Source organism: Thalassophryne amazonica, chromosome 4, assembly GCF_902500255.1.
Source record: "Thalassophryne amazonica chromosome 4, fThaAma1.1, whole genome shotgun sequence".
Taxonomy (NCBI): domain Eukaryota; kingdom Metazoa; phylum Chordata; class Actinopteri; order Batrachoidiformes; family Batrachoididae; genus Thalassophryne; species Thalassophryne amazonica.
In genome coordinates this window covers 29,937,073-29,962,626 of record NC_047106.1, presented here as the reverse complement: position 1 = coordinate 29,962,626, position 25,554 = coordinate 29,937,073, and the positions used below count along the sequence as shown (strand labels likewise).

Sequence of the window (25,554 nt, the reverse complement as noted above, 5' to 3'; positions counted from 1 at the left end):
CTCACATTGGCCCATTCACAGATGCACACACACACACACACACACACACACACACACACACACACACACACACACACACACACACACACACACACACACACACACACACACACACCACACACACACACACACTAATGTCAGGGTGCTGCCATGCAAGGAACTCAACTACACACTGTGACCAACTTTGGGAATCAAACAGAGGGCTCTTTGGTCACAAACCTGCCTATTGAACTGTCAGACCATCCTACACACTGCAACAAATTTTGTACACCCTAAAGGCCCAGACACCGAGAGGTATGACCACTCTGCCACAGGCTTAAAACAAAATGTCAAGCAGCCTATCCTGAACATCTTCAAGCTCAGCAGCGACTTGGACTCTTAAATGCGTTGGCTGGTTTTAAAGAAGCGTATATATGTTTTGACAAAAGACTGGCAACCATATTCTTGAGGGGGCTCCAACGGAGACAGTTGGCGAGTCCCAAGCTGTGGCCAGTCTTGTCTTTGTGCATCTGGAGTGTAAGTGTACTATTTCACTGGGCCACAACTGTTGGAGAGTAGTTGGAGATGGAAATCTGCAACAAAACACACAAATGAGCAACAAATTTGCAGTTGGTATCTCATTGAATTGCTACTAATGACACATTAGTGCATGTCACCCGAATGCCAGCCGAATTTCGCAGGGAGTCGCGCTGAAGATGTCCACATACATATCACATGAGCCGCACAAATACTTTACATTTGACATTCGCAAGAGTGCAGCACACTCTATGCAGTTGCAAGGATCTGCTAATTATATGCGCAAATGGTGTGTGGCACTCTAACACATGTTTAACAGTGCTCATATCTGAAATTATGCCATGTTTGTGCAAGTGTTCAGCTGGGATTATGCTTCTATTATGGGAACAGACGCTGTGGAAATCCCCCCGATTATACCCATTAAGGCACAGTCTTGTAAATAATAATAATAAAAAAAATAACAAATGATCATTTTTAAAAAAAGATTAGAGTGGCTCCATGGAGGAGCCAAAAAAGAAAAGAAAAGAAAAAAAAAAAGTGGCGTGAACAGAGCACTCACAGAATGATGTCCCTGTAGGACCAACTCTCCTGTTGGCCTCTCCTCTAGATCCAATCAAAGCTTACCACAACATGGTGGAACGGGCACGATGTCCAGCAGTGCGTCTGGGGTGTGTCTTTTGATTTTATTTATTCGGCAATAACATTTTATTGCAGACTATTGATTTATTCAACCACAGCAGATCCAAGGTGTATCTGCATGTTGATGTTGATGCATGGCTGGTTGGAGCCGGGAGACATCACATAACTTCCATTGTGCTCCTCAATTAACAAAACATTAAATGCATAAGTCCAGATTGTGCATGATGTCCTGCTCCTCCATCCTCCTGCGTGCACGGCCAGTTGGATCTGGGAGGTAGCATATAAATTCCATTATGCTCCTCATTTAATAAAGCATTAATATGTGTAAGTCCTGAAGGCTACTGTAATGTGTGCAAGGCCAGGCTAGCAGAAGGGGCTGCCGTACTGCCTTAGCCACTTCCAGTGTAGTAAGTAGTAGACTTCACACCCCAAGAAGAATGTTATTCGCTGTTCAGTGCAGTGAGGACTGCTCGGCCACTTGCTACACTGCAGATAGTAAACAGTCATGACACAAACAAAGGAGGACTAAGAGCTCAGGTTAGTACTCAGTAATTTACCCTCATCTAAAGACAAAGGGCACACTTTTGAGGGCAACTTATTCTGTAATAGAGAGGACAGATGGTATAAAACAATCCATCTATGTGAAATGTGGGGGAAAAAAAACCCTTCTCTTCACCTGGGCAAAGTGTAAGACACAGTCTTTCGCAGGAGTTTCATCACTTACCAAGAAGATTAAGGATACATCTATCAAGGGAGCAAACTCAACCATCCTCTGACAGAAGTAGACTTTAATGACCTTCAGGAGAAACTGTTGTAATCTCTTTGGTTGAACAGATTGGTCTTTGAATCTTTTGTCCAAAACAATATGTTGGGTATATTGCACAATCTTTTTTTAAAACTGAAGAATCTACTTGGAAGAGTAGTGAAGCATCTTGAAGACCAACAAACAGGCCAGCTGCTGTCGAGTAAACGATTAGACATATCCTTCCTGGATAACTAAAGCATTTTGACCATAATTTGAGAAAGCTTGTTTGGAAACCTGTATTTACCATCCCTTCTTTTTGAGAGGTGATCTTTCCCATGTATCAACTAGTTAATGAAACAAACATTTAGTCAGGCACAGATTACCAGTTGTCCCATACCACACAGTATAAACAGCAGTACATCCACATCCTTTTCACTGCTTACACTCATGTGTTGCAGCATTGTTCTGGACCTCTACCACCTCTATTAGAGAGGCAGAAGTAGTTTCCATGAGGAAGTCCTTGATATAGTTTGTGTGTTGTGGGTTTGGTTCATGCAGCCTTTGCTGGCTCATCCGCTCTATTATTTCCTTGTGTCATGAGGTCACTGGCTTCTGTGTGAGCCTTAAACCTGCACACAGCTACAGTAGTGTTCAGAATAATAGTAGAGCTATGTGACTAAAAAGGTTAATCCAGGTTTTGAGTATATTTCTTATTGTTACATGGAAAACAAGGTACCAGTAGATCCAGTAGATTCTCACAAATCCAACAAGACCAAGCATTCATGATATGCACACTCTTAAGGCTATGAAATTGGGCTATTAGTAAAAAAAGTAGAAAAGGGGGTGTTCACAATAATAGTAGTGTGGCATTCAGTCAGTGAGTTTGTCAATTTTGTGGAACAAACAGGTGTGAATCAGGTGTCCCCTATTTAAGGATGAAGCCAGCACCTGTTGAACATGCTTTTGTCTTTGAAAGTCTGAGGAAAATGGGACGTTCAAGACATTGTTCAGAAGAGTTGTAGTCTTACACACCTCTCTGCAGCTTCTCTCCCCCTGCCATCCCCTCATTACCCCATCCCCGTAGAGACGGTGCCTGCTCCCAGACCACCAACAACCAGCAAAAATCTATTTAAGCATAAAAACTCAAAAAGAAAAAATAATATAGCACCTTCAACTGCACCACAGACTAAAACAGTTAAATGTGGTCTATTAAACATTAGGTCTCTCTCTTCTAAGTCCCTGTTGGTAAATGATATAATAATTGATCAACATATTGATTTATTCTGCCTAACAGAAACCTGGTTACAGCAGGATGAATATGTTAGTTTAAATGAGTCAACACCCCCGAGTCACACTAACTGTTAGAATGCTCGTAGCACGGGCCGAGGAGGAGGATTAGCAGCAATCTTCCATTCCAGCTTATTAATTAATCAAAAACCCAGACAGAGCTTTAATTCATTTGAAAGCTTGTCTCTTAGTCTTGTCCATCCAAATTGGAAGTCCCAAAAACCAGTTTTATTTGTTATTATCTATCGTCCACCTGGTCGTTACTGTGAGTTTCTCTGTGAATTTTCAGACCTTTTGTCTGACTTAGTGCTTAGCTCAGATAAGATAATTATAGTGGGCGATTTTAACATCCACACAGATGCTGAGAATGACAGCCTCAACACTGCATTTAATCTATTATTAGACTCTATTGGCTTTGCTCAAAAAGTAAATGAGTCCACCCACCACTTTAATCATATCTTAGATCTTGTTCTGACTTATGGTATGGAAATAGAAGACTTAACAGTATTCCCTGAAAACTCCCTTCTGTCTGATCATTTCTTAATAACATTTACATTTACTCTGATGGACTACCCAGCAGTGGGGAATAAGTTTCATTACACTAGAAGTCTTTCAGAAAGCGCTGTAACTAGGTTTAAGGATATGATTCCTTCTTTATGTTCTCTAATGCCATATACCAACACAGTGCAGAGTAGCTACCTAAACTCTGTAAGGGAGATAGAGTATCTCGTCAATAGTTTTACATCCTCATTGAAGACAACTTTGGATGCTGTAGCTTCTCTGAAAAAGAGAGCTTTAAATCAGAAGTGCCTGACTCCGTGGTATAACTCACAAACTCGCAGCTTAAAGCAGATAACCCGTAAGTTGGAGAGGAAATGGCGTCTCACTAATTTAGAAGATCTTCACTTAGCCTGGAAAAAGAGTCTGTTGCTCTATAAAAAAGCCCTCCGTAAAGCTAGGACATCTTTCTACTCATCACTAATTGAAGAAAATAAGAACAACCCCAGGTTTCTTTTCAGCACTGTAGCCAGGCTGACAAAGAGTCAGAGCTCTATTGAGCTGAGTATTCCATTAACTTTAACTAGTAATGACTTCATGACTTTCTTTGCTAACAAAATTTTGACTATTAGAGAAAAAATTACTCATAACCATCCCAAAGATGTATCGTTATCTTTGGCTGCTTTCAGTGATGCCGGTATTTGGTTAGACTCTTTCTCTCCGATTGTTCTGTCTGAGTTATTTTCATTAGTTACTTCATCCAAACCATCAACATGCTTATTAGACCCCATTCCTGCCAGGCTGCTCAAGGAAGTCCTACCATTATTTAATGCTTCAATCTTAAATATGATCAATCTATCTTTGTTAGTTGGTTATGTACCACAGGCCTTTAAGGTGGCAGTAATTAAACCATTACTTAAAAAGCCATCACTTGACCCAGCTATCTTAGCTAATTATAGGCCAATCTCCAACCTTCCTTTTCTCTCAAAGATTCTTGAGAGGGTAGTTGTAAAACAGCTAACTGATCACCTGCAGAGGAATGGTCTATTTGAAGAGTTTCAGTCAGGTTTTAGAATTCATCATAGTACAGAAACAGCATTAGTGAAGGTTACAAATGATCTTCTTATGGCTTCGGACAGTGGACTTATCTCTGTGCTTGTTCTGTTGGACCTCAGTGCTGCTTTTGATACTGTTGACCATAAAATTTTATTACAGAGATTAGAGCATGTCATAGGTATTAAAGGCATTGCGCTGCGGTGGTTTGAATCATATTTGTCTAATAGATTACAGTTTGTTCATGTAAATGGGGAATCTTCTTCACAGACTAAAGTTAATTATGGAGTTCCACAAGGTTCTGTGCTAGGACCAATTTTATTCACTTTATACATGCTTCCCTTGGGCAGTATTATTAGACGTATTGCTTAAATTTTCATTGTTACGCAGATGATACCCAGCTTTATCTATCCATGAAGCCAGAGGATACACACCAATTAGCTAAACTGCAGGATTGTCTTACAGACATAAAGACATGGATGACCTCTAATTTCCTGCTTTTAAACTCAGATAAAACTGAAGTTATTGTACTTGGCCCCACAAATCTTAGAAGCATGGTGTCTAACCAGATCGTTACTCTGGATGGCATTTCCCTGATCTCTAGTAATACTGTGAGAAATCTTGGAGTTATTTTTGATCAGGATATGTCATTCAAAGCGCATATTAACAAATATGTAGGACTGCCTTTTTGCATTTACGCAATATCTCTAAAATCAGAAAGGTCTTGTCTCAGAGTGATGCTGAAAAATTAATTCATGCATTTATTTCCTCTAGGCTGGACTATTGTAATTCATTATTATCAGGTTGTCCTAAAAGTTCCCTAAAAAGCCTTCAGTTGGTTCAGAATGCTGCAGCTAGAGTACTGACGGGGACTAGCAGGAGAGAGCATATCTCACCCGTGTTGGCCTCCCTTCATTGGCTTCCTGTTAATGCTAGAATAGAATTTAAAATTCTTCTTCTTACTTATAAGGTTTTGAATAATCAGGTCCCATCTTATCTTAGGGACCTCGTAGTACCATATTACCCCATTAGAGCGCTTCGCTCTCAGACTGCGGGCTTACTTGTAGTTCCTAGGGTTTGTAAGAGTAGAATGGGAGGCAGAGCCTTCAGCTTTCAGGCTCCTCTCCTGTGGAACCAGCTCCCAATTCAGATCAGGGAGACAGATACCCTCTCTACTTTTAAGATTAGGCTTAAAACTTTCCTTTTCGCTAAGGCTTATAGTTAGGGCTGGATCGGGTGACCCTGGACCATCCCTTGGTTATGTTGCTTTAGACGTAGACTGTGGGGGGGTTCCCATGATGCACTGTTTCTTTCTCTTTTTGCTCCGTATGCATCACTCTGCATTTAATCATTAGTGATCGATCTCTTTTTCCTGGTTCTTTCCCTCAGCCCCAACCAGTCCCAGCAGAAGACTGCCCCTCCCTGAGCCTGGTTCTGCTGGAGGTTTCTTCCTGTTAAAAGGGAGTTTTTCCTTCCCACTGTAGCCAAGTGCTTGCTCACAGGGGGTCGTTTTGACCGTTGGGGTTTTACATAATTATTGTATGGCCTTGCCTTACAATATAAAGCGCCTTGGGGCAACTGTTTGTTGTGATTTGGCGCTATATAAAAAAATTGATTGATTGATTGATTGAAGAATAGCGTAGTTTGATTAAAAAGTTGATTGGAGAGGGGAAAACTTGGACAAAAAAAAAAAAAACAAAAAAACAAATGCATGGAAGAAAATGGAAAACAGCCATCAACTATTATTCTGAACACTACTGTATGTCTTGTTGGATCGGCTTCAAGGTGGTTAGAGACCAATGCTCTGTGTACAATAGATTTACCAGTATGTGTCAGAAAGCCCGTCATTTCCTGTCCACCTTATTCCTGGGGGCGCTGTAGAAGCGATTATGGGTGCGACTTCTGGTGAGACACTGGACGTAGTAGTGAGCAATTGTTTTCTAGCAGTTTTCGTTTGCCGGACCGGTTTATTTGAAAGTTCATTGTTTTCTTTTCTGAATGATGATAAGCTCCTGTAGCATTTAAAAATGTCCTTGTGTAGCTTGGGAACATGTTGCGCTGTTTGTTAAATCTGCGGCTACAACAGCAATGTTTTTAACATGCAGCCGGACTAAGAGGATTTTCATCGCTGACCGAGGGATGAGGAACCCAGAAGGATGTGGCTGAAAAAAACTCAACTTGAAAAGACCGCCTAAAACGTTATACATGTGCTCTTTTCACTTTGTTGACAAAAAGCCCACAGAGGAACCCCCGACTTTGTGGTTGGGATGTAACAGACCACCGGAGAAGCTAAAGATGGTTGACAGCAGTGTGATGAGAATAACAGGTATGATTTCATGTGTGGTGGAAGACAAATCACTGTTGTATTAATCATTAGCAACAACATGTATTACCCTTTTCTGAACAGTGATAATGTAACATGCATTTGGACTGCTGGTCAGTGTGAACCTAAAAATGCCATAATTTCAGTACAGACATAAAAAAATGTTCAACAATGCAGTATTTTAATCTTAATCTGAATTTAATATTGTAGCTGTTATTATGTACCAGGTTTTCTCTTGGTTTCTGGAGCACAGAAGTGATGCTGTTATCAGTGGGAAGTAGTGGGGTTGATGGAAGGTTAATGGTGTAATTAAAGTGTTGTCATGAAAACCCTAATACATCACTTCTTGATAATCATGCCCTGTATTGCTACCCTCAGATGAACAAGATGAGATGGATCAGGGGGAGGAAGTTATCCTGTCAGACCCAGTGATGGAGGATCACACCTATTCAAAAGGGCCCACCATCACGTGTGAAATGCATCCACCACCACCAGGACCACCACACCCTGAAGCTGACTGCATCTTAGAGAGTGATGCAGACTCCCGTTTGCAGCCAGGGATTCCACGCAGGATTTCAAACACTTCACCATCAATGCCAGTTGTGGCCCAAATTCTAATGACTTTGATGAAACTAAGACAAAACTTTGTCATGGCTGATTTGGCACACTAATTTAAAATATCACAAGGTCAGGTCAGCAGGACAGTGGGGATGTGGGTAAACATTATGTGTGAACACATGAAGGATCTCACTGTGTGGTTGCCTCGTGAAACAATCAAGCAACATTGCCAAAAGCTTTTAAAGAGCATGTTGTTAACACAACCTGTGTAATTGTGGTCTGTAACACACATTACACCTGATTACTGTATTTTTTTAAGACATTCAGATATTTGGGGCAGAGCAGAACCTTCTTTGCAACAAATTCATCCACTAATTTTGGAAGCAGATGTGAAAAGTAGAAATTCTGGAGGTATTTCATGTGTCTGTAAAGACTTTGTCAAATGAAATGTCCAACTGCAGGTGTCCAGATAACCAGCTGCAGGCACATCACTGTCAAATGGACCTGGAGGAATATATATATATAAAAAAATGTAAAATACGGCTTAGGGATTGTTTTAGTCAAAGCTCACATGTATTCTGTCACATTAGTTCATATATTAGAATTAACTAAAGTTACTCACCTGGAGATCTGCTTTGACCTGTGACGCTTGAATACCCTGCTGTTTATTTCACCTGATGCTGAAACTCAAACCCAGGCTCTGTGATCAGGGACTTTAAGGCTTCTGCTGGCCTCTATGTCTGCCTTAAGGTCAATAAGTTGTGTCCCAAGCCCTCTTTTAACAAAACGGGGCTGACTTTATTACTGTGCAGGTCCTATGCTTCAGAGCTTTAAAGATTTTTCACTGCCTCCCTGTCTGAAGTGAGAGCTAAGAAAGTAGCTAAAAATTCTCCCGTATGTTATCTTAGGCCACTTCTTCGTGTCGTCCTCACATCTCTCTATATTTGTAGACAACGGGATTGTAATGTTGTGTCATTTGAACTGTGACAGCTGCTGTTTACTTCTCTATCCCTCATAGAAAGTGGATTAGCGCGAACAGTTAACATGGAAACAAATGCCGGTTCTGGTTCATACCGGACGTTTCAACCATAATTCACACACAGCCTCTTGGGAGCTCGGAATAAGGTGGATAGCATCACAAAAAACACGTGCAGCCACAAAAGGTTTTCTGCTGTCTGTAACTACTGGAACACACTGCCCCAGCCCTAAATCATGGGTTCTGTTGAATGCACACAGTTAAGTTGTTTCACCTGATCATGTTCAGTGGCGGATCTAGACTGAATTACTCCTCGAGCGAGACCCCCCCCCCCCCAAAAAAAAAACACAAAATGTTTGCACAAACAAAATTATTTTATTATATTTTTTATATTTTAGAAGTGCCCCTGAAAATTGCAATTTAAATTGACATCAAAAGACCACAGGCTACAATATAACTCTTATACAAAACATCCATGAATGGCAACTCTGAATAAACACGCCCTTACATGCTAAATGTCTGTCATTAGACGCTATAAGAATCTGTCTTTCAGGGAAGAACAATTAGCTCTTTTATTAAGATGCATATTTGTCTCAACATTTAGCTAAATATTTAGCTTGATGTTTGCAAATATTAGGCTAAATGTGTACATACTTAGCATTAACTAATCTGCAAAAGTTAAAAAAAATTCATAATGTAGTGTTTTCCTTTTTTTCTCCCTAATTTTTGCTCTTCATCTGTAGATCAAAAGAAAATCTAAACTGAAATGTTACTAGCATTTCCATGCCATTGAAATCAAATGTGATTCTTTTCTCCATCAAATAAAGCAATTATGAAGATAAGCCTCATTTTGAATTTCATTATTATTATTAATAGGTATATGTCGCAGACATGAATGAGCGAAGCTCTTCAGCATCTCACCATGTCAATTAGGTCCTTCAGACTTTTTTCAGTAAATGCTTCTGGGGTGCATTAGCATGGCTAAAAACCTTCAACTTCAGCCCTCTTAACGCCTCGCCATTTGAACTAATTTTTCGTTATTTGCGTCTCACATGCCTGGCTTTATATTAAAAATATAAAAAAATAGACATAAACAGAGCAGACATAAACGTTCCCCCATGAAACAAATATGACAGGATAAAATAAAAAAGACAAAGAATAAAAACAACACAGCACAAAACCCCATAATGCGACACCCGAGGTCTGGGTTTAAAGCAAGTGGGGGGGGTCTGGCAGGCTGAGCACCACTCTTTTTAAGACCTGCCGTGTCATACTACTGGGTGTCAATGACACCCTACCCATGAACTGAACACATGACAGTTCCTAGGTTGGATATCCCCCCCTTGCATGTGCGCTTTCCTATTTTCCCTCCCTCTCTGGCTCGCACTCTCTCTCCCTCTCTGGAAATCAGATGTTAGGGTGGGGGCGTGGCAGGCCAACCGCTGCAGCACCAGAGCCTTGCATGGCTCCTGGCTGCCCCGCTCAATATCAGGCCGTTATCGTACGCTGAGAACTTATATGCATATAATAGAGCAGCATTCATTCTGTGTTTCCACTCGCGGGGAAAACACGCCATTTAGGCCATTAATAAAGTGATTCATGTGGTTGATAAGTGACCTTCTTTGCTAATAAAATTTTAACTATTAGAGAAAAAATTACTCATAACCATCCCAAAGACATATCGTTCTCTTTGGCTGCTTTCAGTGATGCCGGTATTTGGTTAGACTCTTTCTCTCCGATTGTTCTGTCTGAGTTATTTTCATTAGTTACTTCCTCCAAACCATCAACATGTCTATTAGACCCCATTCCTACCAGGCTGCTCAAGGAAGCCCTACCATTAATTAATGCTTCGATCTTAAATATGATCAATCTGTCTTTATTAGTTGGCTATGTACCACAGGCTTTTAAGGTGGCAGTAATTAAACCATTACTTAAAAAGCCATCACTTGACCCAGCTATCTTAGCTAATTATAGGCCAATCTCCAACCTTCCTTTTCTCTCAAAAATTCTTGAAAGGGTAGTTGAAGCAGTGGTCTATTTGAAGTGTTTCAGTCAGGGTTTAGAATTCATCATAGTACAGAAACAGCATTAGTGAAGGTTACAAATGATCTTCTTATGGCCTCAGACAGTGGACTCATCTCTGTGCTCATCCTGTTAGACTTCAGTGCTGCTTTTGATACTGTTGACCATAAAATTTTATTACAGAGATTAGAGCATGCCATAGGTATTAAAGGCACTGCGCTGTGGTGGTTTGAATCTTATTTATCTAATAGATTACAATTTGTTCATGTAAATGGGGAATCTTCTTCACAGACTAAGGTTAATTATGGAATTCCACAAGGTTCTGTGCTAGGACCAATTTTATTCACTTTATACATGCTTCCCTTAGGCAGTATTATTAGACAGCATTGCTTAAATTTTCATTGTTACGCAGATGATACTCAGCTTTATCTATCCATGAAGCCAGAGGACACACACCAATTAGCTAAACTGCAGGATTGTCTTACAGACATAAAGATATGGATGATCTCTAATTTCCTGCTTTTAAATTCAGATAAAACTGAAGTTATTGTACTTGGCCCCACAAATCTTAGAAACATGGTGTCTAACCAGATCCTTACTCTGGATGGCATTACCCTGACCTCTAGTAATACTGTGCGAAATCTTGGAGTCATTTTTGATCAGGATATGTCCTTCAATGCGCATATTAAGCAAATATGTAGGACTGCTTTTTTACATTTGCGTAATATCTCAAAAATTAGAAAGTTCTTGTCTCAGAGTGATGCTGAAAAACTAATTCATGCATTTATTTCCTCTAGGCTGGACTATTGTAATTCATTATTATCAGGTTGTCCTAAAGTTCCCTGAAAAGCCTTCAGTTAATTCAAAATGCTGCAGCTAGAGTACTGACAGGGACTAGAAGGAGAGAGCATATCTCACCCATATTGGCCTCTCTTCATTGGCTTCCTGTTAATTCTGGAATAGAATTTAAAATTCTTCTTCTTACTTATAAGGTTTTGAATATTCAGGTCCCATCTTATCTTAGGGACCTCATAGTACCATATCACCCCAATAGAGCACGTTGCTCTCAGACTGCAGGCTTACTTGTAGTTCCTAGGGTTTTTAAGAGTGGAATGGGAGGCAGAGCCTTCAGCTTTCAGGTTCCTCTCCTCTGGAACCAGCTCCCAGTTCGGATCAGGGAGACAGACACCCTCTCTACTTTTAAGATTAGGCTTAAAACTTTCCTTTTTGCTAAAGCTTATAGTTAGGGCTGGATCAGGTGACCCTGAACCATCCCTTAGTTATGCTGCTATAGACTTAGACTGCTGGGGGGTTCCCATGATGCACTGAGTGTTTCTTTCTCTTTTTGCTCTGTATGCACCACTCTGCATTTAATCATTAGTGATTGATCTCTGCTCTCTTCCACAGCATGTCTTTTTCCTGGTTCTCTCCCTCAGCCCCAACCAGTCCCAGCAGAAGACTGCCCCTCCCTGAGCCTGGTTCTGCTGGAGGTTTCTTCCTGTTAAAAAGGAGTTTTTCCTTCCCACTGTCGCCAAGTGCTTGCTCACAGGGGGTCGTTTTGACCGTTGGGGTTTTTCCATAATTATTGTATGGCTTTGCCTTACAATATAAAGTGCCTTGGGGCAACTGTTTGTTGTGATTTGGCGCTATATAAATAAAATGGATTTGATTTGGATTTGATTGTTTCGATTCCCTGGCTTGTATGTCCTGTGATTCATTGGTCAGGAATAGTGCAACTATTATTTTGATGTTTACATTTAGCTTAAAGACACTCTCATGTGACAGGTGAACATGCAGTGACTGACCTGTCACATGAGACTGCGAATTCAGCACCTCACTGCCGGCTTGCTCTCTCTGTCTCGAATTTTCTCTCTCGCTCTCTCAGCTGTGTATAGCCGCCACCGTGCTGGCCAGGTGGGTTCATGCATGAGCTGTGAAGCCAACAGGTGAGATGTGTCAATGAAGCATGCATGCATGCGCAGCGCTGCGATCCCTTACCAAAAAGTAGTATATGCAAGTATGTTTCAAGTATACTTCTAGTTTACTTTTTATATACTTATCACTATTTTTTGGTAAGGGATCAGCTGTTGTCCCACCAGATTGAAAGGTGCAGGAGTCCTTGAGTTTGCCGGTTGCCTGCATAAAGAGCCTGTGGCCCAGAGGTACGCCGCACCTTGTAGAATGAAAGAAAAAACTTTGTCAATAATAAATTAAACTCAGTTGCATCATTGGCACCCAGTGTCCTGCAACTGGAAACATTTGCTAGGCCTGCTGTTACCACATCTTCCAATTACTCTTCCCTGGCAGACGATATAGGACAGTTCAGACACTCACCCCAAGATTGAAAATCAGTTTATTTCCCCAAGCTGTTAAATGAATATGGCCTGAGGTATCACCCTTCCCCTACTCAGACATGCACTTTATCTAATACATGCCTTAAGTATTGTTTATTGTATGGTCTCCTGCTGCAACTTGCTCCTTACTATCATATCTGTGCTGATTATTTTGTTTTTAATCTTTGATGTATTGGATAAATTGTGTCTCAGGGAGTATTACCCAAATTTCATTATGCTAACATCTGACCCCTTTAATATAATGTGAATGAAGTCTCTATCCAACCTGGATTGACGTGCAGAAGTGAGCACCAGGGGGACTGATTATGGTTGAAGAAACGTCCATGCGTTAGCATGCACGACGCATCATGGGGACTGGTCACACGGGGGTACATTTCAGACTGCTACACTGGAATCACTGGTGTCCTGGAATGCACTGCTTCATTTACCGCTTTGAAGTCCTGAACATACCTCTAGGTGGTTGGATGCCCTTCTTGTGGAGCTTTATTATTAACAAGTGACAATCCCCATGTTGCTCTCAGTGTACAGTTGAGTGCCTTGCATGGCAGCTCAGTCTGAGCGTGTGAATGTCAGGTATCACTGAAAAGTGCTTTGAGCATTTGCATCAGATGGAAAAGTGCAATGTAAGTGTGTACTGTGTAAGTGTACTGCAATCTATTTGTCAAGACCATTTCTCTTCTCTATCTGGAAAATTATTTGAAAATAACAATTAAAAAAGGAATAAATCCACTTCATGAACATTACATCATATTTACATTGTGTCCACAGCTTTGGTGGGGTGTTTTTTTTTTTTAACCTGAGGCCTGTTGTGTGCATTGATTGATGTTGTGGTCACATTCATTATAGATTTGGTGTTACATCAGGAAGAGCATCCGATGTAAAACATGAGCCAAATCAATATCAGATCTGCTGTGGTGACCCTGTGGGAAAGGAAGCCACCAAAACAATGAGGGAGTAGTCATATTAACACAGCTGTGGCTTCTGCATTTCTGCAAATGCACTTTCGCAATACTGATAAAAGATTTACAACAGACATTCAGTGAGGGAGTGCACTGAAGGCCTCCCTGTGACCGCCACTCATTAACACTGCTGCAGTGAGTTATATTTGCACTGAACATCACGTGCTTTAACTAAAATGACGTACAATGCATCCAGAAAGCATTCATAGCCCTTCATTTTTTTCCCCATGTTTTATGTTACAGCCTTATTCCAAAATGGAGCAAATACATTTTTTTCCCTCAAAATTCTACTCACAACACCCCATAATGACAACATGCAAAGATAAACTAAGAATGCATATGTACATAAGTATTCATGGCAAAGGCTGTACATACTTAGGTTCATGTGATTTTTTTTTTTATTTTTTATTGTGTGTTGATTTTAAGGAACAAAAATAAATTTAATCCATTTTGAAATAAGGCTGTAACAAAGTGTGGAAAAACTGAAGTGCTGTGAATACTTTCTGGATGCAGCGTATACAAGGGCGCAATTTAGAACCAGGGGTCTGGGGGCCGCTTTCTAGATAAGCTCAGATGCATTCTGAGCATCCAGAACAGTAATTTTAATGTTTTGAGAAGACCATAAAGTGGACACCATTTGACTTATGCAATTTGAAACTGTGGATATAAGTACTTTATTCTGAGAATAGCCAGCACTGATTTTATTAACATCCTGGTGTAAATAAGGTATCACCACATGTGTAGAACTCAAAAAGAATGATAGGTTGAGTTCTCATTAAAAAAAACAACTGCAGTGTGGCAAAATGTATTCATAAATATTAAAGAACAGGCTCTTAATAATTATTAACTATCGCATACTGTATTTTTTTTCTCAAGATTTGTTTTTGCATAAGTTTGAAAAAACAACAGATCATAAGTTTAGGATAAATTACTTATCATGAATTTAATTTTCGAAGTGGCACTAATGACAACACTCATACTGAACATAATTTCGCTTGCATACACTGATTTTGGAGATCAAGCAATAATTGCAGATGGGCTTTCTGAGGTTCCACATAGCTTTTCTGATTTCCTTTTCTAACTTTCAGAATTTACGAAATTAGCATATGGTCCACTGATACTTATGTGTAGACACTAGTCCCTAGAGGCAACTATTTTTGGTTTCAAATCTGGGCAAATGCAATTTCAATTTCAACTTATTTTCCTTTATATATTGCCAAATCACAACAGAGTTGCCTCAAGGCGCTTCACACAGGTAAGGTCTAACCTTACTAACCCCCAGAGCAACAGTGGTAAGGAAAAACTCCCTCTGAGGAAAAAACCTCAAGCAGATCAGACTCAAAGGGGTGACTCTCTGCTTGGGCCATGCTACAAACATAAATTACAGAAACAATTCACAAAACAATTCACGGATGAATATACAAGAATTGCTGTTGGTGCAGGAGGGTCGCCAACACAAATACAACTCCCATCTCTAGATGGAGCTGCACCTTAAACAGAGAAAAAACAGAATTAGGCATCAGAAAGACAAAAAATACTGTATAATTTGCCAGCATTAATCAACAAGAAAAACAGAAGAAATACTAAGGTGATCACCGGCCGCTATAGCCCTAAGCTTTTCTAAAAGACCCAGAATTTAGGTAAAGTTGAGGCCGCAGGCCCCTCCAATTACTAATAACATGAATTTATTTATTTAATATTTATTTCATTCATTTAAAAGAAAAAAACAGAATAGCAGAAATAACAAAACTTTACAAAGCCTTGAATGAAAAGGAGCAGATTGGAAGAACAAGTCTTATATTTTCTGCCCCTTTTTTACCATACAATCTTACAATATCAAGCATCATTAATCAACATAATTTAACAGATTACATTTCTATGACTGTCACATGCCACCGACTTATTTCATAATTTTAACCATTATTTATAAGATTACATCCCTAACAGATTACATTTTAAACTTCAAACATTCTAAACATTATTAAGAGATTACATTTTTGGCTTTGTCACAGCCCACTGACTTATTTCATAGTTTCATACTTACGAAATACATCTAGTTTAATACGTTTTTATAATAATTTAAGCGACCTTGATTCTTTGATTTCTTTGTTGAGGTTGTTCCATAATTTTACACAATTCACTGCAATACTCTGTTCCTTTATCTTGGTTCTGAATCTTGTTTTTTTAAAGACTTCTATGCCTTTCAAATTATAACTACTTACTCTTTTTTCAAACATATTTTGAATGTTTATTGGTAAGGTATTGTTATTCGCTTGGTACATTGTTTGTAATAATTTCAAATCAACTAAATCATGAAATTTAAGTACCCTATACTTAATGAACAATGGACTAGATGGGTCTCTAAAACGACTGTTGCTAATCACTTTTAAAGCTCTTTTCTGCAAAAATAAATAAAGGCTGCGTATAAGTTGTACATGTTGATCCCCAGATTTCTACACAATAAGTCAAATATGGAACAATCAATGAACTGTACAATGTTAATAATCCATAACTATTTAATGAATATTTAACTTTATGCAAAACAGCAATAGCTTTCGCTATTTTTCTTTTTATGTAATTTATGTGTGACTTCCATGTAAAATCTTCATCAATCATAACTCCTAAAAATTTCGTTTCTTTTACCCTTTGAATGTCCATTCCATCTATTTTTAATGACACATCATTTTTTTTACTCTGTCATTAAACAATATGAAATTTGTTTTATTAAGATTAAGTGACAATCTGTTTATATCAAACCAATATTTAACTTTTTCCAACTCTGTATTTATCACTTGTGCTACTTCCTGTATATCTGATCCAGAGTAAAATAATGTTGTATCGTCAGCAAATAAAATGCTACCAAGTACATTAGATACATTCACAAAATCATTGATATACAAAATAAACAGTTTGGGTCCAAGTACCGACCCTTGTGGTACTCCACACATAATGTTACACAATTCTGATTTAGTATTATTTATCTGAAGAAACTGTTTTCTATTTTCTAAGTAGCTTTTTACCCACTGATGTGCAATCCCTCTTATTCCATATTGTTGTAACTTGTGAAGCAATCCTGAGTGATCGATAACATCAAAATCTTTTTTCAGGTCAATAAAAACACTTACAAAATAATCCTTATTATCTATTGCTGTTGATATTTTCTCTGTTAATTCCATAATTGCCATAGCTATCCAAAGTTTTGTTCTGAATCCATACTGAGCATTATTTAAAATATGATGTTTCTCAATTAATTTATCCATCCTTGTCACAAAAACTTTTCCCCTAATTTTAGAAAACTGTGGAAGCAATGACACTGGCCTGTAATTTGAAACGCTATGTTTGTCTCCATTTTATATAATGGGACTACCTTGGCAATTTTCATTTCGTCTGGGAAAATTCCTGTTGACAGAGACAGATTACAAATGTAAGTGAATGGTTCAATAACAGTTTCTATTATACTTTTTACAGTCATCATGTCTAAATCTTCATAGTCAGTTGATCTTTTGCTTACAGTTTTTACAATATTCCTTATTTAATCTTTTTCCACATTGTCAAGGAAAATACTATTGACCGTATTTACAATTGTATTTAATTTATCTTCTACTATTGGTTTATTTCCCACCAGACTTGATCCCACCTTTGAAAAATAATCATTAAACTCATTTACAACTTCTTTTATTTTATTTGCGATGTAATTCTGGTTGGTTTTGTTATCAAGGGGAATAAGCCCAAGTTATTCATTGAATTCACAAAATCACTTGCTCTTTGGCAACTGGAGCTTTCCACATTAACATTAAAGTCTCCACACATAAAGAGCGTTTTGTTTTTGATTTGATGGAATAATTCTATTATTTTATCTGTAAATTTCACAACACAAGAGTCTGGTGCTCTGTATACACAACTGATTAGAATATTTTTAGATGTTTCATGTACAATTTCCACAGTTACAATTTCTATGACATCATCTTTTATTGTCATTTCTTCTACAATTTTACATATCAGATCTGTTTTTATGTACAAAACAATACCTCCGCCTTTTTTATCTCTTCTATTTACAAAATATCCCTCCATTTGAACATCAGCCATGAGGTCATCTTTAAGCCAAGATTCTGTGATTACAACAATGCTGAATCTATTTTTAAACTGGTTTAAATAATCTTTTATTTTTGACATTTTCCAATACAAGCTTCGGATGTTTATATGTATGAGTGACAGGGTATCTTCAGTAATTTTTTCACTATTTAACTGTTTTTCCATATAATACTCACAACCAATTGTAGTCAAGTCAAATATACTTTCATCAATATTGGTGTCTATGTCATATATTTTATCATCTGTTTCCATGTTTAATCAGATTTTTTATTGGTCCTACTACCAACTGACGTCATATTTATTTGTCTACTCAGGTCTGTACTTTGTAAGGTCCTCCATGTCTCTGATTTGTATACCCTTTGTTCCTTCTTTCACTCTAATCCAAACCCTACAGTTCCAGACCCATGTAGCAACAATGTGTTTCTCTTATTTTAATAGTCTTGCTTCCCAAGCAATATCTGCATTTTTTTTCATTAGATGCTCATTTATATAGACATTTGTTCCTTTCAGATTCTTTGCCTGTCTTAGTAATTCATTTTTATATTTTCTGCTTGTAAATCGTATAATAATATTGGGTAGTTTATTTTTACTGTCTTTGGATGGAATTGTGTGACAGTCTGATATAGTATCTTGATGTATGACAACACCTTTTTGATATAAAAAATTTGTAACTTGCTGTTCTAGTGTTTGTAGTTCTTCAGGTGGTGCATCCTCCCCACTGGCTCCACCAGAATCCACCACCCTTGCGTATGACCGATGTTTTGTTTCCAAACCAGATATTATAACATCGTCTTTTATAGAATATTGTTCAAGTTCATCCACCCGTTGCTCAAGTTTCTTAATAATCTTGTCCTTTTCTTTAACAAGATTTTGGAGCTCCTTGATCTCCTTCATCAACTTGTCTAAATTGGTCATGTCTTTTGATATATGGTTTAATTAGGTCTTTACTCCTTTATATCTTCCTCCAATTTATCTGTCTTCCTAGGTGGTGCCATATTAAGTTACTCTTGTAGTTCAGTACAGGCCACTATTAATTATTTAAATTAATAATAATAATAATAATAATTAATTAATTAAAAGAGTAAAAAGCGTAAAACAAAACTGTACCAGTATGCTAGCCATATGAAAGGGAAAAGAAGTGCGTCTTAAGTCTGGACTTAAAAGTCTCCACAGAATCTGATTGTTTTATTGACACACGGAGACCATTCCACAGAACAGGGGCACGATAAGAGAAAGCTCTGTCACCCGCAGACTTCTTATTCACCCTAGGGACACAAAGTAGTCCTGCACCCTGAGAATGTAAAGCTCGGGCCGGTACATAAGGTTTAATTAGGTCAGCTAGGTAGGGAGGTGCCAGTCCATGAAAATGCAGTCCCAGAAAATTCCAAATGTGACAAACAAGAAACAAGTGTTGTAAACAAGTCAATGCTGCTAAAAATACAAACTTGCAGAAACAAAGATACTATTCTGACATGGTTTTGCACATAAGACTGGCATAGCATGTTTCAAGTACACACATATATGTCAGAAGGTGGGGGGGATGTACCATATTCTGTGCCCCCTGGTTGAAAAGGTGGGGGGACATGTCCCCCCATCCCCCACCAAATTAGACCCATGAGCGAATATGCGAATCACAGATACTTACAAATCTTCATTTCTGCATATAGCCCACTTCCTCAACACACGTTCTTACTCACCAACAACCCTGATGTGTGACCTTTATCTGAACTGTTCTCTTTCAAACTTCTCTTCAGTACCTGGTGTGTGCTTCAGATGGGAGGAAAGTTTTCTATGCCAAATTTACTTCAGTCGATAAATTCCTTCACCAGCTACTTTAAGATTTTTGTGACAGATTGTTGTCTATCACATTTCGAGTCTCATGAATACATTATAGGTTGGCTTTTAATAAAGGGCTATGGACAAAAGGTGAAATTTAGCCTTTATAGCTATTTTGTCTGTTGACCAGTGAGCGCTGTTCTTATCAAATAAATAGAAGGGGGCAAAAGGTTTTAGAAGTCATTTGTAGGACCTGAGGTCCACTGATGCTGGGGCTTTTGTTGGACTGGGACAGTGCAGATGGATTTTCTTGCCAAATGATAGTGTTACAAGTCACAGGTAGCAGGGTTGGATCCAGAAATTTTAGGTGATGGGGAGGGGATTCATCGCAATTGGGTTATCCCCTCATTCATGGAATAACAGCGTAATATTGTCACTGATATAAAAAAAACACAATGCTAAAACAGCCTCGGCTGTATGAGCATTGTTCTTTATAATTTGCAGTTGTTTAATTATTAAGATCCTATGTCTTACGTACAGTTTTAAGAACGGAAGTTGTGAAAATCAAGGAATATTTGTAGATCGCCCTCTGTGCATTTGCAGGTATTAATGAGACAAATGTAACTCTATAGAAAATTAGCTTTGAGTTAACGGAATTTAGCATGCACGCTATTGTCTTCAAAATGTCTTATAAATGAGTCCAGAGGTGTCGGATACAGTTTTTTGCTGACATAGTGAGTAAAGCTTAATGGTCAAAAACATTTGTAAACCCGAAAATCGTACGTTAGTTCCTGTCTATTGCGTGTTTTGCACGCAATCAACGCAACAGTCAGACCGCTGTGAGGAGCTAAGCTCAGCCCTCTCCCAGCAGAATGGGACGGGACGGTGGCTGCTGCTGCAGCTGCTGCAAAAACCCCGAAACTGTCATTTACTATCCACGTATAACAGCACAGACAGTGGGCAGGATACATCAAACGCAAAGCATTTTTCAGTAGTAGTTTCACTTATATACAAAACTAATCCCCCCCATCAAAATGCGTAGAACACTACCATCTACTGCATAGGAGTGTGAATAGCGACCAACATGTGATCATTGCCGCTGTTTGTTGCACTGAATCACACTTCACAAACAGTATTTTCAGTTTTGCAAATTTACAAATGAAAATATGACATATTTACAAATACACATTTATTTGAAAACCAACACACACGTAACTTGAGATGAGACTCATTTTCCCAAAATGCTTTTGGAGCATGTGTCAGTTACCGCTCATATATATATATATATATATATATACATATATATATATATATATATATATATATATATACTCAACAAAAATATAAATGCAACACTTTTGGTTTTGCTCCCATTTTGTATGAGATGAACTCAAAGATCTGAAACTTTTTCCACATACACAATATCACCATTTCCCTCAAATATTGTTCACAAACCAGTCTAAATCTGTGATAGTGAGCACTTCTCCTTTGCTGAGATAATCCATCCCACCTCACAGGTGTGCCATATCAAGATGCTGATTAGACACCATGATTAGTGCACAGGTTATATTTTTGTTGAGTGTATATATATATATATATATATATATATATATATATATATATATATATATACACGTATATGCATTGTTGTTGATAAACTGTCCAGAATTGTCATGACCGGCCCTGTTCCAGGCTTTGATCCCTTTTTTGCCTCTTTCTTTGCGCCATCTTCTGTTCCTGCTTTGATTTATTAGTGGTTTATTTTCATCATGTGTTTCTTCTATGTTCTATTTTGCTTTGTCACTTTGTTTCCTTGCTACTTTTATATTTTACCCATTGTGCAGTTCCGTTCTTGGTTTGTTCAGCCAGTTTGTGTTTTCATTGTTTACCACTTATTTTGTTCTTCTCATTGGTTATATTATCTGTTGTGCTTTAGTGTCAGGTTTTGTTATCTCAATCTCTGTTTTATTTTTAATTTGTTTAAACACTTTGGTTTCTTAGTCTGTTCCAGTTTAGTTTTGTCTTAGTGTTTTATTGTCTATTATTCTCAGAGCAGTTTTTAGGAAGTTTATCTTCTGTTTGTAATCCTCTGTTTTGCTTTTCAGTTTTGTTCTTAGATTGCACCTGCCTTTATGTTTCTCCCTCACTTTGATTCTGTCTGTTTTGTTTCACCTCACTCACACTTCCTACACCAACCCAAGTATCTTTGCTCCTCACATCACTCTCTTGCACAGTGTTTGATCTTTGTCTACTAGCCACACCCCCTTTCTGGAATCTTCCCTCCACACCTGCACCTTGTTACCTAATTAGTCTGCACATGCACATTGTTCACAGCACTTGTTACTTAAGCCCTTACAGTCTCACAGCACACCGCCAGATTGTTGTCTTCGTACACTTTCCAGCGCCCATTCACAGTCCTGATTTTTGTCTTGCCGTGTTCTGAACCTTGCTTTGTATTCTTCGACCATGCCTCTCGCCTCATCCCAGATGTCAGGGTTTGCTTGAGCCTCTGAACCCTGCTCGTGTATGACTGCGTCTCAGCCTGACCCTGTTTGTACCTCTGCTGCGCTGACTGATTACTTTTGTACCAAACCCAAGCCTGAATTAAAGACCATGATTTCCTCCACACCAAAACCTGGTTTGGGAGTCTGTATTGTGGGTCCAGCCGCTCCTGCTGACGGGCTCCCGCCCGTCATGACAACAATTAGTTTTATTTTAAGTGAAACCATGAGTGAAAAGTTCCTTGCTTTTCATGTTTTCTACCCACTGTCTGTTGTGTATGTGGAAAGTAAATTACAAATTTTTTTTGGCGGGGGGGGTGAGGCAGTAGCAGGCATAGTGCTTAAAGATAGACGCTCTGGCTTGTTGTTCATTTGAATTTGTGATCGCCTTTGATTTCACTCAGAAGCCTCAGCAGTGCTTAAACTTGAAACTGGCTTATCAGTAGCCAACAGTGTACTGAGTTAATATTAAAAGTTAGCTGCTAGTTGTTGTTGTTGTCCATTTGGCTGTTCCCGTTTTGTTCGGGGTCGCCACAATGGATACAACCAGAGCCGCATTGGTATTTGGCACAAGTTTTACGCTGGATGCCTTTCCTGATGCAACTCCACTTTTACCCAGAGAAACACACACAGCCACTGGTGTTCCAAAGAGGTCTCCCGTCCAAGTACTAACCAGGTCCCGCACTGCTTAGCTTCTGAGATCTGACGGGATCAGGCTGACACAGAGCTTCCGCTAAATTTTTCAGCGGTTTACCAGTTTAGAGTTATAAAAGTTAACATTTCAGTTAGCGGATTAGCGGTTATTGAAGCTAACGTTTTGGTTAGCTGTGCCCACCACTGGATCACCCTGCTCATAGTGCCGCTCTCACTGGACTGACATCGCTGCTATTTTGGAATTGTGGGATAGCTCGCGCCCACAGATTGAGCTCGCCGGACTACTTTCGCCACACTGATCAGTGTGCCGCTCTCGATGGAGCAACAACACACAGAATGTGTCTCTTGCCAGATTGATATCTTTCAGTGCAGCTTCTTGTTCTGACTTTAACATGAAGTTAACACCCAAGCCTTTTCATCGCCAACTATAAATGGTAATCAAAACATTCCAATCGTATGTTTCTGAACTCTTCCACATCAAACTCCACTGTGTCAATGTAATGTGCTTTAGCAATAACAGGTGAAGTTGCTTATAAACTTTAAGTTTCTTAAATATTTATTATGGCCACTCTTAAAACTTCAGTTATCTTTATAATTTTATTACTGGTAAAATTTAGAATTAATTTAGATGAGATATACCCATTATCTCACAGGAATATATCACAATTATCTGGGAACTATTTTTTTGCACAGGAATTCATCCAGCATGTTGGCTACAGGCGCGTACTAACACAGAATACCCAGAAACTGAACAGTTGTTCTGCCATAACAAGAGCGTCCATTTTTAGCTTGTCATAAGCTAAGCTAGTGGTCACCATGCTAATGTCTGCAAAATGGCTTGTAAATAAGTTCAGAGGTGTTATTAGGTTCCAAAAATACAGTTTTCAGTTTTAGAAGTGTTTATTTCTTGCTAGCTTTTACATAATATATGAGAAACATGTATATAGACACACAAAATTAAGCGATTTTGGAGAGACCAGCCACTGATGTCACGGTGCAGCTCTACTCTGATTGGCTCTCACACCCGTCACTCAATCTCAGAACTGAACAGATTGGAACAAAATGTGTCTTTTTAACCTCTTAAAATATGTCAAGGTTAGCCATCTTTGAGCTTGTCCAAGGTCTGTGTCCCAAGAACGTTTCCTGTAAATTTGAAGACTCTCGCAGTAATAGGACTGTATGGACTTATGTTGAGCACAGACAGACGGACGCATATCAAAACTTATTCTTATTTGGTACCAGTGCACGTCTCTTAAAGTTCTCACTTTAGTCTTAAATAAACCCAAATGGAACCCAAAACAGAATTAAAGTAACCACAAAAGTAACATTTAACAGACAGGACAGAAGACAACACTTTGACAGAGAAACATCTGGAAAATTACTTATAATAATTAAATATAATACTTAAAAATGGAATAAATCCACTTCATGAACCTTACATCATATTTACATTGTTTCCAGAGCTTTGGTGTGGCGTCTTTTTACCTGAGGCCTGTTGTGTGCATTGATGTAGTGGTCACATTCATTATAGATGTTGTGTTAGTCCAGGAAGAGCACCCAATGTAAAACTTGAGCCAAATCAATATTGGATCTGCTGTGGTGACCTTGAGGGAAAGGAAGACGCCATAAGAATGAGAGATTAGTCATATTAACATAACTGTGGCTGCATTTCTGCAAATGCACTCTCATAGATGTACAGATAAAAAGGTTTACAATAGACATTCAGTGAGGGTGTGCACTCAGATTCTTTATTGTCATGAAAACAAGTACAATGAAAGGTAAGGTGGAAGTCTTTCAGTGCAAATATAAACCTGAGTAAACCACATGCAGAATTAAAAGGTCTGGGGAAGAAAAGAAAACATAAAATTTAACAGAATGAAAGAAGTATGGTCAAAGAGCAAATTAAAAAAAGAAAAAATATAGAAACGTAGTAGCAAAAAAGAGATGATATATTTCACATAAACAAATACTGCACTCCTTTCAAGTGTGGCATGTGACATATCTCTTTGGTTCCAGTGGCATTCAAAGCTCTAACAGCAGTTGGGTAGAAACTGTTTTTCAGTCTATTTGTTCTTGCTTTCATGGCCCTGTACCATCCTCCTGATGGCAGTAGCTCAAATATAGAGTTGTCGGGGTGGGATGAGTCCTTTAGGATGGTGTTGGCTCTCCTGAGACAGTAAGAGCCATGAAGGTCCTCCAGCGTGGGTAGAGGGCACCCAGTGATCTTCTCTGCCATTTTGGTAACCCCCTGGAGCTCTTTCCTGAGAGCCTGTAATCTGTTTATGCCCTCTTCTGTGTATTTTCTAAGCCACCCAGCCCAACAGTTTTTTTTCTTAGCATTTGTTATTATTTTTTTGGTTGGGGGTGGAGGGGATGCGTCTGTGTGAATTGGTGAATGTGAGGAATCATTGTAAAGTGCTTTGAGCTTCTGATAAAGATGGAAAAGCGCAATATAAATACAGTCCATTTATCATTTACAAGTAGAAAGAGACACATGTGGCAAATTCATTGAAAATAATAAAGAAAAGGGAATAAATGCAGTTTTGTTCTTTATTCAGTGCCTGCATATAGAAACTGACAGAAAACAAGCAGTGGGTGTCC

At 38.7% G+C, this 25,554-nt stretch overlaps 1 protein-coding gene across 1 annotated transcript in view; it reads left to right on the top strand.

Annotated features, from left to right (window-relative positions):
• si:dkey-103g5.4 overlaps positions 1–25,554 on the top strand; it is a 162,238-nt gene that overhangs the window by 96,310 nt on the left and 40,374 nt on the right. The window lies entirely within an intron of this gene.